This window comes from Lepidochelys olivacea, assembly GCF_965140295.1.
Source record: "Lepidochelys olivacea isolate rLepOli2 genome assembly, chromosome: 14".
Lineage (NCBI taxonomy): Eukaryota > Metazoa > Chordata > Testudines > Cheloniidae > Lepidochelys > Lepidochelys olivacea.
In genome coordinates this window covers 38,686,823-38,703,657 of record NC_140424.1, presented here as the reverse complement: position 1 = coordinate 38,703,657, position 16,835 = coordinate 38,686,823, and positions in this window count along the sequence as shown.

The window sequence follows — 16,835 nt, the reverse complement described above, 5'->3', positions numbered from 1 at the left end:
GGATGCAGGGAATGGATCCGGGCGGGTCCGGGAGCTGGGAACCTCCCTCCCCACTTCTGGCTCCTGCTTCCCCTTTCAGTCTCACCGTTCCCCTTCCTGTCTCCTTCCCTCTCCCCTCTGCCTGCGAGAACTGGGGAGAACTGGGGCCTGTCCCGTTCCCAGGGGCGCTCGCTCTCAGTGTGAGCCTGGCTGTGTCACTGAGGGCAGCAGCTCTGGGACCCGCAGGCATGGGGGAGCCGCCTCCTCCCCCACACCGGTACAAACTCACCAGCAGGCCCCTGAAAGGGGCCTTTAGTGCAGAGTCACTTTCCTGCCTGGCCCCAGCCCTGTCCCCCGGGTCTCTCCCCATCCCCAATGCCAGGCGCCCCGGAGTGAGTGAATTTAACAGGTAATGATCAAGTGATCTCTCTCCTGCCATCCATCTCCACTCTCTGACACTGGATTTTTCAGTTCAATATTTGACAAAATAAAATAAAACCTACTCTGATCTCACTCATTATAAAACAAGACAACAAAACAACACCCAGGCATTTGATCGCTACCGGAACGGCCTGTCCCAGTAGGAGAAGAGAAGGGGGCAGCGCACAGGAGCAGGGAGGGAGGGGGGAGAGAAGTGGGGGCTCCCTGTCCCAGGAGTTAACATTAACTCTTCAAGCGCAAGGGAAAAGGCTGCTCAATTCTTCTTCCCCTTAGACAGGCCTCCTCTCACCATCCCCACCCCTTAGGGCAGTTCCTCCCTCCAATTGCCCCAGCTGAGGCAGGCCCCAGGCCCCAAATTCAGTTCCCCACTGAAGCAAGCCACAGGGCTCACTCCCAACCCCCTCCCCTCTGCCTGGTAACTGAACCAGAACCGAACACACCGACTGCCACTGAACCCAAACCAAACCCCAATTCCACTCCTTGCGGCTTGCAGTGACTCTGGTTGGACACCGAATGCAGCGCAGAAATCAGACCAGCCCCCGTTCAGTCCTGTCAGTCCAGGAGTCAGACCCCCCAGATAAGGAGATTGTTTTAAAACACAAATATGAAATTGGGAGCGGGGGGAGGGGGGAGGATTCTGGGTGGACATTTGCCTGGAAAATTCTCAGTCCTTCGGGGTCAATCTCCAGCCCACCCCCTATCTCTGGGTGACCCACCTTTTCTAAAGGCAAAAGTGGGACACATGCCGGAGCCCTGCCCCTCCTTTCCCTGAGGCCACGCCCCTGCCCCCCTCTTTCCCCTGAGGCCCTGCCCCCGGCCAGGCCAGAAGTCAGGCCGTGATAACACCTGCCAGGGAGCCCAGGTCACTGCAGGGAGCCCCGGACCCTCCACCTTCCCTTGGCAGGGGGCTGGAGTGCCGATGAGAATGACCGGGTGTCTGATTTTGGACCAGAACACCGGGTCGAAAAGGGATCTTGGAGGCTCCCCAGTGGCAGGCTCCCAGTGGGGGAGTGAGCAGCAATGCCAGCTGCTCCATCCCTGCATCCAGGTCAGTTTTGGGGGTGCAGGAAGGGGATGCAGAGCTTAGGGGCACAGGAGGGGGGTCGGAGTTGGGATGAAGGGGGCACAACATAGGGGTTAGCATGCAGGAGGGGGCAGGGTTAGAGACAAAGGGGGCTCAGTGCAGGGGTTAGGGGTGAAGGGAGGCAATTGGGGTGAGGGTGCTCCATGCCTACAGGGGCCAGGGGCAGCAAAATGCAAGTTGGCCCAGGTTGCCATTTTCCCTGAGGCCGGCCCTGACACAAGACTGCCTATCTCAGGGCCCTGTGGTCTTTGGGGACTCCTGCCCCACCTCCCCCGTAGGACCCCAAGAAAGTGTATGGAAAGAGAGTCTCTGTGTAGGCAAGTGTGTGCATCTCCCACATTCAAACTGTTGCACTCCTGGCCTTCTCCTGGTGCCTGTTTGGGCCTTGCAGTGAAAATGGGGAAGGGGGGGGGGGGAGCAAATGAAGGCGGAAGGGAGGATAGAGTGAGCCGGGGCGGGGCCTCAACGAAAGGTGCAGGACAAGGGTGTTCAGTTTACTGGAATTAGAAAGTTGGCAACCCCAGTGCCAATAGCAGCCCCGGCCCATCTGCCCCCCACCGCCCAGCAGGTGGAGGATCTGGGACTCCCCACTACAGCCTGAGAGACTCTTATCATGGCCTGAATCTAGCTTCTGGCTGGCCAGCGGGCAGGGCTTCGAGGGGGACTCGTGGTGAAGGGGGGCTAAGGCCCACCTCAATCCCACCCACGGGGAACAGGCTGGCACTGCCCCGGAGCAGGGAATCCGGGACAAATGGTGTCCGGGAGTCCTTCAGCCCAGGACCGGGACTTGAACTCTGCACTTCAGGACTGTCCTGCCCAGTTCGGGAGGGACGGTCACCCTGCCCATCCCCCACTGCTGGTTTGACCATTTGTAGGGGAACAAATCCCCGCTGGGCAGGGCAGCCCCCTCACCCTCCCTTACCCCACGGGACAGAGGAGCTGCCTTGTATCTCTCCCCACCCCTCTGCCTGCAGCCTTCTCCCTGCCCCCCGGCTCTCCCTTCCCCAGCCAGTTTCCTCTTGCTCTCGGTCTCCCCCCAGGCTCCCCTCCCCACATCCCCCCTGTCCCTCCCAGAGCCCCCTATGTCTTCCCTCCATTCCAGCCTCTTTCCCCTTAGCCCCATAATTGCCCCCCTGCCCCCTAATCACCCTGAATCGTCCCAACCTCCCTGCAGTGGAACAACAGCCCAGCCCCCGTCTCATCCTGCCCCCTGAATCCCCCTCCTGCCCCCTCTTAGAGCCACCTCCCCCCGCCCCCTGCATCCCCCTCCTGCCCCCTCTTAGAGCCACCCCCCGCCCCCATCCCATCCCCCTCCTGCCCCCTCTTAGAGCCACCTCCCCCCGCCCCCATCCCATCCCCCTCCTGCCCCCTCTTAGAGCCACCTCCCCCCGCCCCCTGCATCCCCCTCCTGCCCCCTCTTAGAGCCACCCCCCCACCCCCATCCCATCCCCCTCCTGCCCCCTCTTAGAGCCACCCCCCCGCCCCCATCCCATCCCCCTCCTGCCCCCGGCCTCACACATCCCTGTTCCCCCCTCAATACCCCCTGATCTCACCTCCCTGCCATCTTCTGCCCCCTCGCGGCTCCCCCCTCCTCTGCCCCACCCCTCAGGGGTCCCAGCCCCACCCCCAGCAGGGCCCGGCCGGGCTCCCCCCGCCCCGCGCACACCGGGGGCTGCGGCAGCTTTCCCGGGCCCGGGGCAGGGAATCGCAGCCGGCTCCGCGGGGAGCAGCCCGGGGCCAAACCCGCCCCCTGCAGCCCGGGGGTGCCGGGTCTCTCTTACCTTCCCTCCGAGCGGGGCCCCCCGGGGCAGGGGCCGGGCCGGGAAGGGGCCCTGGCCGGGCTGGGGGCTCTGCCCTGGGAGAGGCTCCCGGGGAGCAGCGGGCAGGGCCCGGCTGGAGGTTCCCCTCTCCCGGCTGCAGCCCGGGCTCCGGGCTCCCAGCACCAGCCGCCGGGGCGCGGGGATCTCGCCGGGAGCCAGAGTCCCCGCAGCGGCTGCGAGTCACTTCCTGCGGCCGGGCCTGAGCCCCGCGATCCTCCCCCCAGAGCCGCCCCCCAGCCGCTCCTGGGTCCTAGCGATCAACCCACCGATCTGCAGGCCCCTGCCCCAAACCCTGCCCCCTGGGGACCCCACCTCCCCTGGGCACGGGCAGCTTCTCCCAGCCCTATGCAGGCGTCCTGCCCAGAAGCCACAGGATCACTGGGGGGACAGAAAGGAGACGTGCAGATCCCGGGGCGGGGGAGAAGGGGGGTTTCTAGGGAGACTCCAGATTGATCCAGGGGTGATGGGAGCCGGGGACACATCTGATGAAGTGAGCTGTAGCTCACGAAAGCTTATGCTCTAATAAATTGGTTAGTCTCTAAGGTGCCACAAGTCCTCCTTTTCTTTTTGGGGACACTCTGTGTGTGATCCGCTCTGGTAACAGACTGGCACAGGGAGCAGGTGGTCAGAGCTGGTCTCTTCTCTCCACACCAGGCTCACTGGCGACCAGCCCTGGGCTCCCAGCTCTGCTCCCCTCGCTCGGGTCATGGAGCTGTCAGAGCTTTGCCCCTGGGTTCCTCTGGTTACCTGTAGGTCTGGATGAACCCACCCCTGGGCTCTATTTAAACCCCTCTCGTGTCTGCCCCCTCTCAGGGATCCCCTCTGCCCATGTCCTGGCTGGCTCCCCGTGTGGGCACTGACTGCAGCTCCCCATCGGGCACCGGGATGTCGGCAGCGAAGCTCCTGTTGCTCTGGGTCAGGGACTGGTGCTCTGCCCACTCAGGCTTGTCACCTGTTTCCCCCTCATCATTTTCCGATTGTCACCAAAACCTCTCCAACGCATCATCAAGGATCTATAACCTATCCTGAAAGATGACCCATCACTCTCACAAATCTTGGGAGACAGGCCAGTCCTTGCCTACAGACAGCCCCCCCAACCTGAAGCAAATACTCACCAGCAACCACACACCACACAACAGAACCAGTAACCCAGGAACCTATCCTTGCAACAAAGCCTGTTGCCAACTGTGTCCACATATCTATTCAGGGGACACCCTCACAGGGCCTAATCACATCAGCCACACTATCAGAGGCTCGTTCACCTGCACATCTACCAATGTGATATATGCCATCATGTGCCAGCAATGCCCCTCTGTCATGTACATTGGTCAAACTGGACAGTCTCTACGTAAAAGAATAAATGGACACAAATCAGATGTCAAGAATTATAACATTCATAAACCAGTCGGAGAACACTTCAATCTCTCTGGTCACTTGATCTGAGACCTAAAGGTCGCAATATTAAAACAAAAAGACTTCAAAAACAGACTCCAGCGAGAGACTGCTGAATTGGAATGAATTTGCAAACTGGATACAATTAACTTAGGCTTGAATAGAGACTGGGAGTGGATGGGTCATTACACAAAATAAAACTATTTCCCCATGTTTATTTCCTCCCCTCCACCCCTCACTGCTCCTCGGACGTTCCTGTTAACTGCTGAAAATGGCCCACCTTGATTATCACTTCAAAAGGTTTCCCCCCCCCGCCCCGACCCCCGCTCTCCTGCTGGTATTAGCTCATCTTAAGTGATCACTCTCCTTACAGTGTGTAAGATAACACCAATTTTTTCATGTTCTGTGTGTATATAAATCTCCTCACTGTATTTTCCACTGAATGCATCCGATGAAGTGAGCTGTAGCTCACGAAAGCTTATGCTCAAATAAATTGGTTAGTCTCTAAGGTACCACTAATAATCCTTTTCTTTTTGCAAAATCTTCTGCCTTCTCCGAATGGCCACCTAGAAATTCCCCTGAAATGTTGGAATTGATCCGATGCAGCCATCGAAACAGACCAGTGCCACCGAGTTAAGTGCTAGGCCAAAAAGAAATCAAGATATTCGATAGCACTCTTAGGTCATGGCTACAGATGCAGCCGCGCCCCAGTTAGCTCTCTAGTGCAGGGGTTCTCACCACAAATGTTTTGGTGGCCTCACAGCATGGCCACCAACTACCACTGGTGGCCACTCTGACAATTTGGTCTAAAATACTTAATTAACTTTAGGAATAAATGAATCTGCCCTTATCCATGCCCAAATCATTGCAATTTATTGATGTAGGGTTGTTTTTCATACTCAATAATAAAAATAATGTACAGTTGCCTCTATTCTTTACTGGACCTACACCGAATAGAAACACAAGTAAGGTACTTTGCATGTTCTTGACTTTGTTTAATTGTTGTTTCTTTTGCTTTTTTGGTTGCTTTTGTTTTGCTTGCGAGTAAGTCTGCTGCTGTGAAAAGTGATGTTTGTACGATTGTAAATATCACGTCTCACAGCAGGAGACTTGCTAGCGAGCTGGGAGGCAGCGAAAAGTGATTCACAAACATCCAAATATCACTTTGCACAGCAGCCTTCCTCAGACCCAGCAAGCTGGGGGACAAATTAAGCCCTGGATGGGAGGTGGGCAGGGTGCAGGGCTGGCCTGACCATGAGGGGAACTGAGGCAGCCGCCTCAGGTGCCAGACTGTGGAGAGGCACCACTAGGACCCAGAGCGTAGAAAACTGTGTCTGCTGCTGGGGCATCTGTATTCTCTGCTCGAGATGCTCAGAGATGGGGGAGTGCTGTGCTGGAGGAAGGAGGGCACAAGAGACCTAACAGGCAGGCAGGCAGAAAAGGTGAGAGGGAACAGCAGAAAGCAGCAGGAGCTGCAGGGAGAAAGAGGAGGAGGAGCCTCTTATGTCCCTCTCTAGCACCCCCAGGAGCCTGGACTGATTAACACCAGCTTCTCAGGCAGCTTCCTGTTTCCTGCTGCTTCCCTGAACTCACCTGGGGAGAACAGGCAGTCAACTGAAACAATAGGAGCCAGTTAGGCCCTTAAGATGCTGATATGTTCCCTCACTCAGGCCTGTTACCAGCCACCTTATTTGTCCCCTTCCACTGAGTGTTGAAGGCCACTATAGCTGGCACAGAACAGCAGTCATGAGTGAAAGAAGAAAACGCCCCCTCTGGGGCAGCACTCAGAAAAAGAAAGAAAGTGAAGGAAGCTTTTCTATCTAAGCAGGAAGGAGCTCTCCTGAGATACACAGACACAAATGTTCACGGTGAGCCTTCCGGCCCCAGTGAGGATGTGAGTGGTGAGGAGATGCCTGATCTTCCAGTTAGTCGGAGTGCAGGTGACCTGGCAGCTACTGCAGCATCCCTATCTCCATCTCAAATGGATGTAACCATGCACATTCCTGAAGAAAAGTGTAGATCAGAGAAGAGTGTGGTGGAGGCGCAAGAAACAGCTGCTCCTGAGTTTAGTTCCTTAAGTCTAGATGATCCAGGACTGTGGACCCACTTGAGCAGTAACCCGAGGGACTTCCTTGTACTGCATTGGCCTCAACAAGTGAAAAACTTCATGTTCCCCAAAGACAATGAAAAGAGAAGTTTCCATCCAACACTTTACTGGCGTGAAATCCCCAATGGTGACAAAGTGGAGAGGCCATGGCTTATATACTCAAAAACCCAGAATGCTGCATACTGGTTTTGTTGCAAACTCTTCCCGTCTAATGTTCCAGCCACATTGGGTTCTACAGAAACAGAGGACTGGAAAAATCTGGCTAGAAATCTGGCATGCCATGAGAAGGCAGCAAATCACCAGAGAGCATTCCATAGGTGGAAAGAGCATGAGATGAGACTAAGGTTAAAGGCCACCATAGATGATCAGCATCAAGAGAAGATTGCATCAGAGTCTCTTTACTGGCAAAATGTTGTGAAAAGGCTCATTGCCATTGTGAGAATGCTTGCTACCCAAAACCGAGCACTGCGTGGCACTTCAGATCAGCTGTATGTGCCAAACAATGGAAATTAACCTTAACTGACCTTAAAATTGTGGAGCTGATGGCTGAGTTTGATGCCGTACTCCAGGAGCAGCTAAGAAGTGTCACCACCCAAGAAACGTGTACACACCACTACCTTGGAAAAACAATTCAACATGAGATCATACAGTTACTGGCAACAAAAGTCAAACAGAAGATGGTGGCAGATCTGAAGTCAGCAAGATATTACCCTGTTATTCTGGACTGCACACCTGACATCAGCCATACAGAACAAATGACTTTAATGGTGCGTTTTGTAACAACAACAGAACCTAGTGAAAATGTCCCTGCAATGGTGACTGTCAGAGAGCATTTTCTAGAATTTATTGACATTGATGATACCACAGGAGCTGGTATGACAGATGTGCTTCTTAAAAAGCTGGAAGATACGGGAATTGCGATAGCTGACATGAGAGGTCAGGGCTACGATAATGGTGCCAACATGAGAGGAAAGAACAGAGGAGTGCAGACACGGATCCGAGAGTAAAACCCTCGAGCTTTTTTTGTCCCATGCAGTTCTTATTCATTGAACTTGGTGGTCAGTGATGCAGCATCAGCTTCTAGTGAGGCTGCTGAATTTTTTAATGTAATTCAAAGCGTCTATGTATTTTTCTCGGCATCAACTCATCGATGGCAAATTTTGAAGCAACATCTGGGAACATCCTCTCTGATACTGAAACCACTGTGTGCCACTGTGACGAAGCGGGACTGTTCGTACTGTTTCCTCTGAATATTGTGGGGGTGCCTCAGTTTCCCCTAGGCAGTTCTTAAGTATCTAGGTGGTGGGATAAGGGCATATGATCCTTGCAGAGCCCTAGAGGGCAGATATGTGCAGGGTCTGGACACAGAGAATGGCCAACACCCTGTTTCCTGGCAACTGATGGCCTGGGCCCTTCCCCCCTGCAAGGTGAGAACTAAAGGGTTGGAGAACAAAGGAATCAGGTGACCTCCTGGCCCGGGAAATGGACAAAGCCCAGAAGAGGAGGGGCTGGAGGGAGTTTCAGTTTTGAGGCTGGCTGGGGACATGGAGTGAAGTACAGACGTGGTTGTCTGGCTCACTGCCCCCCAAAATGGACCCGGCTGAGGGGTCCTGGTCTCTGCACCTACAAGCTCTGTGTTAGACCATGTTCCTGTTGTCTAATAAACCTCTGTTTTACTGGCTGGCTGAGAGTCACATCTGACTGTGGAGTTGGAGTGCAGGACCCTCTGGCTTCCCCAGGAGCCTGCCTGGGCGGACTCGCTGTGGGAAGCGCAGGGAGTGGCAGAGGATGCTGAATGCTCTGAGGTCAGATCCAGGAAGGTGGAAGCTGTGTGAGCTGTGTGTCCTGCAGACAGTCTGCTCCCAGAAAGGAGACTTCCCCAGAGTCCTGACTGGCTTCGTAGGGAGCAGTTCCAGAGCATCACCCAGGGACTCCGTGACAGCCACACAATAGGAAAGTTGAGTGGAGGCGATAAAGCCTATCAAACACCAAATTGGGAAGATAGATGATGCCATAGTTGCTATTATGGAGGATAATGCTGTGACAGGAACTGTTTGTGGGAGAACAGTGGCAGAGGGAAATGGAATCACCAGAAACATACATAACTTCAAATTTCTGTGTAGCTTAGTGTTGTGGCATGACATAATGTTTGAAATAAATGTTGTAAGCAAGAGACTCCAAGGTGTTGACCTTGACATATCTGGAGCAATGGAACAACTGGACAAAGCAAAGTCATACCTACAGTTTTATTGCTCAGATGAGGGATTTCAAAATGTTTGAAAAGTGCAGAGAAGTTGTTAGAGGAACTTGACACTGAAGCTATTTTCCCACCCATTCAAGGATATAAGAGTCACCACAGAAGAAGACATTTTGATGACGAGGCACGGGATAATCCCATCAGAGACCCCAAACAACAATTCAAAGTTGAATTCTTTAACCAGGTGCTAGATTGTGCTATACAGTCAGTTGAAGAACATTTCATGCAGCTCAAGGAACACAGCAGTATGTTTGGGATGTTGTATGATATTCCAAAACTCCTCACTGTCCCTGAAGAAGACCTACACCAGCAATACAGGGCACTAGAGACAGTGTTGACACATGATGACATGCGCGATATTGATGCGAGTGATTTAGGTGATGAACTGAAAGCCCTTTCAAGATACATTTCAGCAGGATCAGCTCCAAAGGCTGTCCTGGAATATATGTGCACAAAGAAGATGACCCACCTCTTCCCAAATGCTTTTGTTGCTCTGCGCATACTTCTAACACTTCCTGTAGCAGTTGCCAGTGGACAACGCAGCTTCCCCAAGCTGCAGTTAATAAAAACACATCTGTGCTCCACAATGACACAGGATAGGCTGGTCGGCCTTGCAACCATCTCAACAGAGCATGAGCTGGCCCAGACGGTGGACCTCCAGCAGGAAGCAGTTCAAATCTTTGCAGCCAAGAAGGCACGGAAAGCACCACTTTGATTATTCAAACAGACAAAAATGCCAGTGTTCACTCTGCAGACAAGAAAAGTTACATTTGCTGTTCAGGCGTTTAAAAGTTAAATGTTACTTAAAATTTTGGAACAAGGCATTTTAAGTTGTTAGTTCAACGCTACGAACTGCTGCCTGCACAATTTGCGACCTGTAGTTGCTACTGACATCTCTATTCTCCCTTTTACTGCCATGAAACAATTTGCTGCCCTTGCCTTTCCCCATCCTGCCGTCCAGAGGGAGCATTCCCATCACAACTTGCTACCTGTCACCTTTCCCCATCCTCTACCTTTCCCCATCTCCTGGCCCAGGGGTAACAGAGCGCGATGATGGGGGTTCCCCTCTCACAGTAGTGCTACCTCTCCCTTTCCTCATGCTCTGGTCCAGGGGCAGCGCGTTATAGGTTTAAACCTATCGCCTATTAATTTGAAAAATATGAAAAAAGAAAAGGAGTACTTGTGGCACCTTAGAGACTAACAAATTTATTTGAGCATAAGCTTTCGTGATCTACAGCTCAAAGTGAGCTGTAGCTTATGCTCAAATAAATTTGTTAGTCTCTAAGGTGCCACAAGTACTCCTTTTCTTTTTGCGGATACAGACTAACATGGCTGCTACTCTGAAATTTCATTTGGTGACCCCTAGTTTTTATGTTATGAGAAGAAGTAAACAACACTTCTTTATTTACTTTCTCCACACTCGTCATGATTTTATAGACCTCTATCATATCCCTGCTTAGTCGTCCCTTTTCCAAGCTGAAAAGTCCCAATCTCATTAATCTCTCCTCATATGGCAGCTGTTCCATACCCCTAATAGTTTTTGTTGCCCTTTTTTGAACCTTTTCCAATATATCTTTTTTGAGATGGGGCAACCACATCTGCACGCAGTATTCAAGATGTGGGCGTACCAGGGATTTATATACAGGCAATATGATATTTTCTGTCTCATTATCCATCCCTTTCCTAATGATTCCCAACATTCTGTTTGCTTTTTTGACTGCCGCTGCCTGGTTCAGTACTGGCCTTAGCGTGGTCTCCCTGCAAGGGACCTTCCACCAGCTGGAGATGGATAGAGCCCAGCACGAGTCCATGCTCCTGACGCTAGGGTGAGAGGGAAGTATAGCACAGGAACCGGTGGGAGACACTTCCTTAACTCTTTATTTCCCAGTTTTCAGACGTTGAAATATGGGTTCCTTTCATGTTCTGGGAGAGTATAAGGCACTGATGGTCAACCTGCACTCTGTGTTAATGATGTTTTCCAGTAGTGAAGCTTGTCTTTCATATAAAAAATAAAAATAGAGCAAACTTCTAGTCCTTATAATTGCCGAGAGAAGCAGAAAAATGTGACCTGAGTGTGCCCTAAAGGCTGATTATTGGACCTAAAAAATGTACCCTACTTTCCAATTGTAAATAGTATGTGCACGTTCATACATCACAAAATGGGAATGGGCGATGGGCTGGATGATTCCCTGTTCTGTTCATTCCCTCTGGGGCACCTGGCATTGGCCACTGTCGGAAGACAGGATACTAGGCTAGATGGACCTTTGGTCTGACCCAGTCTGGCCATTATGATATAATGGTTCCTTCTAACCTTGGAATCCATAGCTCTGTATTGGTGGAAACCTCTCTTGTTTGAATTCAGAAGTGTCTTCTAAAAAATTAATCCGGAGATTTTAATTAATAATTGTTGTAGGAAAATATCCTTATGAAAACTTACCCTCTTTCTCTGCCTTGGAGATCAGAAAGTTCAGTTGATAGGGCAGGGTCTCTAGAGGAAGAAAAGATCAGAGGAGAGGTGATTTGCCCCTTTCTTGTAGGAAAATAGCCTCATGAAAACGGGGCTGGATTCACAAAGAAACTTAGGCAAGCTGACGCTTAGCATCACAACACCCAACGCTTAGGCACCTAGAAAGTCACTGTGATTCACAAAGCCAGAGTCAGGCTCCCAGGCAATCTGCACCATGAATGGGGAGAGAGATGCGCCTTGGAATGAGCTTCATAAAAGCCAGCATGCTAGGCAACTCCCTGCTTATGCCAGCCAGTGGGAAATGCCAAGGTGCGGGGGTGTGCTAAGCCCCGGCCCCCTCAGGGAGTTCGGCGACCGAATCTGGGCAGCACCGTAGGCGCCTCCCTCGGCGTGGGATTCTCAGCTGCGAGCCCTCTCTTGATGACCGGCACCTGTGCCATTTTTTTTGGCAAGAAGCCTGGCGGGGGAAGGAAACCCACCTCGCTCGTAACTTTTAGCCCTGTGGTTAGAGCACTCAGCTAGCCTTTGGGAGACCCCTGGTTCAAGTCAAGCCTGTGCCGCAGAGGGAGCAGGGATTTGAAATGGGATCTACCACCTCTCAAGGAGTGCCCTAATCTCTGGGCTGCAGGATTGTCTGATACTGGGTGCCCACATGCTCTCCTGTGGGAGAGGTTCCACTGGGGATAATCAATAATTCATTGGGCCAGAGGCAGAGAGAAATCATGAGAATGTCCCAGGTGGTTAGAGCACGCTCTTGGGAGGGACGCCCAGAAGCCTGTCCTGCTGCTCAATTATTTATACACAGTGGATCAGATTCAAAAGGGGCAACAGAGAGGCCTATATCAGACCCCTGTTGGAATCCCTTCTTCCCCTCAGGGGGACAGAGGATTTGAACTGGGGATCTCCCACATCCCAGGTCAGTACCCTAATCACAGAGCTATACATTATAAGGGAGCTCCTCTTCCCCTAGAGCCTGGTTCTTTTGGGTAAGTTCACATATAAGGCCTGAGTCAGTAAGCGTGCTCAGAGCAGGCATTTCAGATTGTGGCCCTGTAGGTGAGTTAGGAGGAGGAACCCCTTTCTTTCCCCAGTTTGTGTATCTCTCTGGGGCTTAGGTGTCTTGGTAGCTGGACTGGAACTGCAGTGCGCATGCACAGAGGCAGAAACATAGGTGCCTAGGGGACTTTTACCGCAAAAATAGAGGTGATGAGTAATTTTAGGCACAGACAAGGTTTGGTTGCAGCTGAGTGGGGGTCTTTGAATCCCAGTGTGGTCTGATTCTGGGACTGAGGTGCCTAAAATGGCAAGTAGACCCCCTCACCCCAAGTCCTTTTGTGAATCTAGCCCATACCCTTTCTCTCTGCATTTGAGCTCAGTTCATAGGGCCAGGTCTCAAGAGAAAGGAAGAATTGGAAGAGAGGTGATTTCATGTTGTCTTGACTCTGGTGACATTTCTACCGTTAATTAATGTAACCGTGATTGAGAGAGACCAGCTTTGGAGCTTACTCAGAGCTCTTCTTCAGGTCCATGTAGCTCAAAAACTTGTCTCTGTCACCAACAGGAGTTGGTCCAATAAAAGCTATGACCTCCCCCACCCTGTCTAATATCCTGGGGCTGACATGGCTGTCGCAGCACGGCATGGAACCGTGCTGTAATTCTGAGAGACAGCCCAAAGGAAAAGACCACAGAACGAGAGGCAGATTGGAATGGGGAGACCTTTCCAGTGAGACCAAACTAAAGTGAAATCATCGTCCAAAATATATCGTCCATCTCCTGCCTTACTCCAAGGATCTCAAAGCACTCGGTGGCATTCACTAATTAGCACAACAAGGTAGGTTGGCCATTATTTCCTCCTTTTTCAAGATGGAGGAACTTGAGGTACAGAGTCTGGGATTTTCAAAAGGGCTGAGGCCATGTGGTGGCCAACTCCCATTGACAGTCAGAGAGAGATGGGGCCTAAATCCCTTAGGTCCCTTGGAAAATCCCAGCCATGAAGGTGAAATTCAACATTTTCTAAAACATCTTGCGATTGTGTGTCTCTGAAATGCTGAGTGGCCAATTTTGACACCCATGGTTGGGTCTGAGACAATCCAAGTGGAGGCCTGGCAAACTGGCATCAGCCCTGAGCCCTCCCCATCCCACCCACAGACGTCTAGCTGTGACGAGCTGAGAACTAATTGGCCAGAGTCCAACTCCTTCCACAGTCAGAGGCACATCTCGATGTGCCATCGCCATATCATGAGGCCAAATAACTGTTAAGTTACCTCTGAATTTCTTCAGAGCCTCCTGTAGACAAACATTTCTTTGGGAAGAGACGCCAACTCTCTCGCTCACATCCTGTGACACAGCCATTGGTTTCTCGAACTTCACCTTCTCACACCTGGGGGGGGGAAGGGGGAAACACCCTAAATCTTTTCTTTCTTGAGAATGAGCTACCAGAGGCTGCTCTCTTGTGGGCTCAATGAGAGCCTCTAACTCCCACTGGTGAGACAATTCATCTCCTCACTGGAGTTTTTAAATGCCTAGCTCCTCCAATGGGAGTTAATCAGAGTAAGGGGTCCACAGGCTGCCCCTCAGAGAGAAGGGCCTCATCTCATGGGAAAGGATGCTCCAGTGGTTAAGGGGTTGCTGTAGGACTCTGGAAACCTATGTTCCACTCCCTGCTCTGCCACAGCCTCCCTGCATGACCTTGGGCAAGTCACTTAAGGCTTGATTTTTAAAGATGCCTCCTGGGATTTTCAAAAGCACCTAACCAAGTCAGGCTCCTAACTGCCACTGACCACAATGGGAGGTGCCTAACTCGCTTAGCTGCTTTGGAAAACCCCACCAAGTGCCTAGCTACGTCTCAGGTGACTAAATGCCCTGCAAAATCTGACCCTGGGGGGAAAGTCCCCTTCTAGCACCACGACGCGTGAGGGGGAGTGGGAAGGAGTCACGTACCTGCTCCAGGTGCTTTTGATGTCCTAGAAAAGAGAAAGAGTTCAGTTCCAAGTGCCACAAGATGCGGATCGCTTCTGCTCTGCAGGGGACTTGCTTTGCCATCCCTAGTTGAGCTCGAGATGCAGTTCTCTGCAGTTAGCAACTTCAAAAGTCCATTCACAGATTTCGATGGAATGGGACCCCTAAGCACACACCATGACTGTGGGTTTTCTCCTTCTAAATTCTATGGCATTTGCTCAAACAGACTGATCAGACGCATGAATCCTTGACTGCCACATGCAACTGCTGTGTCCAGAGCCTTTGCCTTTCTCCATGTATGCAATTCTGCTCAGCAGCTCTGGAAGCTGGATTCATTCTCATTTCTTAATAGGCCCTGCAAAGAACTTTGCTTTCCTAATCTCTCACTTCCTAGAAAGTGGAGTTGTGCCTTTTATTGCTTTCATATCGTTAGGGCCCTTCATTTTCAGTTTTTATTTTAGTTAATTTTTCCTGGGATTTTATCAGTGTTTATTACCACAATAAAAACAGGTGCAAATCAGTGCAGAAAACTATTAAGTTTTCTGGTTAAATATCGGGGTTTGTTTTGGTGGATGGAAAGACAGGGAGAAAAAGTATTCAGTAGATGAATGCTTTGAATTCTGTTCATCCCTGTGGTTTGCTGCAGAACTAAAACAGAACTCAAAGCACAAGGGCCCCCCTGAGTTCAAGAAAACAATATATCTGAAATCCCCAAATAAAACGTTTCATTTGAACAAACAAGTTACTGGTGTAGAATCATAGAATATCAGGGTTGGAAGGGACCTCAGGAGGTCATCTAGTCCAAGCCCCTGCTCAAAGCAGGACCACTCCCCAGCTAAATCATCCCAGCCAGGGCTTTGTCAAGCCTGACCCTAAAAGCCTCTAAGGAAGAAGATTCCACCACCTCCCTAGGTAACCCATTCCAGTGCTTCACCACCCTCCTACTGAAAAAGTTTTTCCTAATATCCAACCTAAACTTCCCCCACTGCAACTTCAGACCATTACTCCTTGTTCTGGCATCTGGTTACCACTGAGAACAGTCTAGATCCATCCTCTTTGGAACCCCCTTTCAGGTAATTGAAAGCAGCTATCAAAAAATCCTCCCCATTCTGCTCTTCTGCAGACTAAGCAATCCCAGTTCCCTCAGCCTCTTCTCATAAGTCATGTGCTCCAGCCCCCTAATCATTTTTGTAGCCCTCCGCTGGACTCTTTCCAATTTTTCCACATCCTTCTTGTAGCGGGGGGCCCAAAACTGAACACGGTACTCCAAGTGAGGTCTCACCAGTGCCGAATAGATGGGAATGATCACGTCCCTCAATCTGCTGGCAATGCCCCTACTTATACAGCCCAAAATGCTGTTGGACTTCTTCACAACAAGGGCAGATTATTGACTCATATCCAGCTTCTCGTCCACTGTAGCCCCTAGGTCCTTTTCTGCAGAACTGCTGCCTAGCCATTCGGTCCCTAGTTTGTAGCTGTGCATGGGATTCTTCTGTCCTAAGTGCACTTGTCCTTGTTGAACCTCATCAGATTTCTTTTGGCCCAATCCTCTAATTTGTCTAGGTCCCTCTGTATCCTATCCCTACCCTCCAGCATATCTACCCCTCCTCCCAGTTTAGTGTCATCTGCAGGTGCAATTGCTGAGGGTGCAATCCACACCATCCTCCAGATCATTAATGAAGATATTGAACAAAACCGGCCCCAGGACTGACCCTTGGGGCACTCTGCTTGACACTGGCTGCCAACTAGATATGGAGCCATCGATCACTACCTGTTGAGCCCGACAATCTAGTCAGCTTTCTATCCACCTTATAGTCCATTCATCCAGCCCATACTTCTTTAACTTGCTGGCAAGAATGCTGTGGGAGACCGTAGCAAAAGCTTTGCTTAGAATGATTAGTCTATAAATATTCACCTTCGATAATTGGGCCACACCAATTATCGGTGTGTTCAACTGGGTTTGAATTTGTTCCTGAGGCAAGAAAAACAATGTTTGGGGTGGAGGGGAAGGTCAACCTGCTAAGGAGTCTGTCCTCTGTGCAATTTATATACATTGCAGTGCTGATTTCATTATCTGAAGCTGGGATTTTCAAAGAAGTCTCATGAAGTTGGGTTCTCAACTACCATTGATTTTCCATCTCCCTCTCAAGTTGCTCTAGGACGGTGCTCATGGCAATGTCACAATTGACTCTTGAGAGGTGGGAGACTCAAATCTCTTCTCCTCACCAGGCAGAGGGAGAACTTGAACTGGAGTCTCCCACATACAAGGTGAGTGCCCTACCCCTAGGCTAATGGTTATGAAGAAAGTCTTCAACCTAGGGGTGACAGTG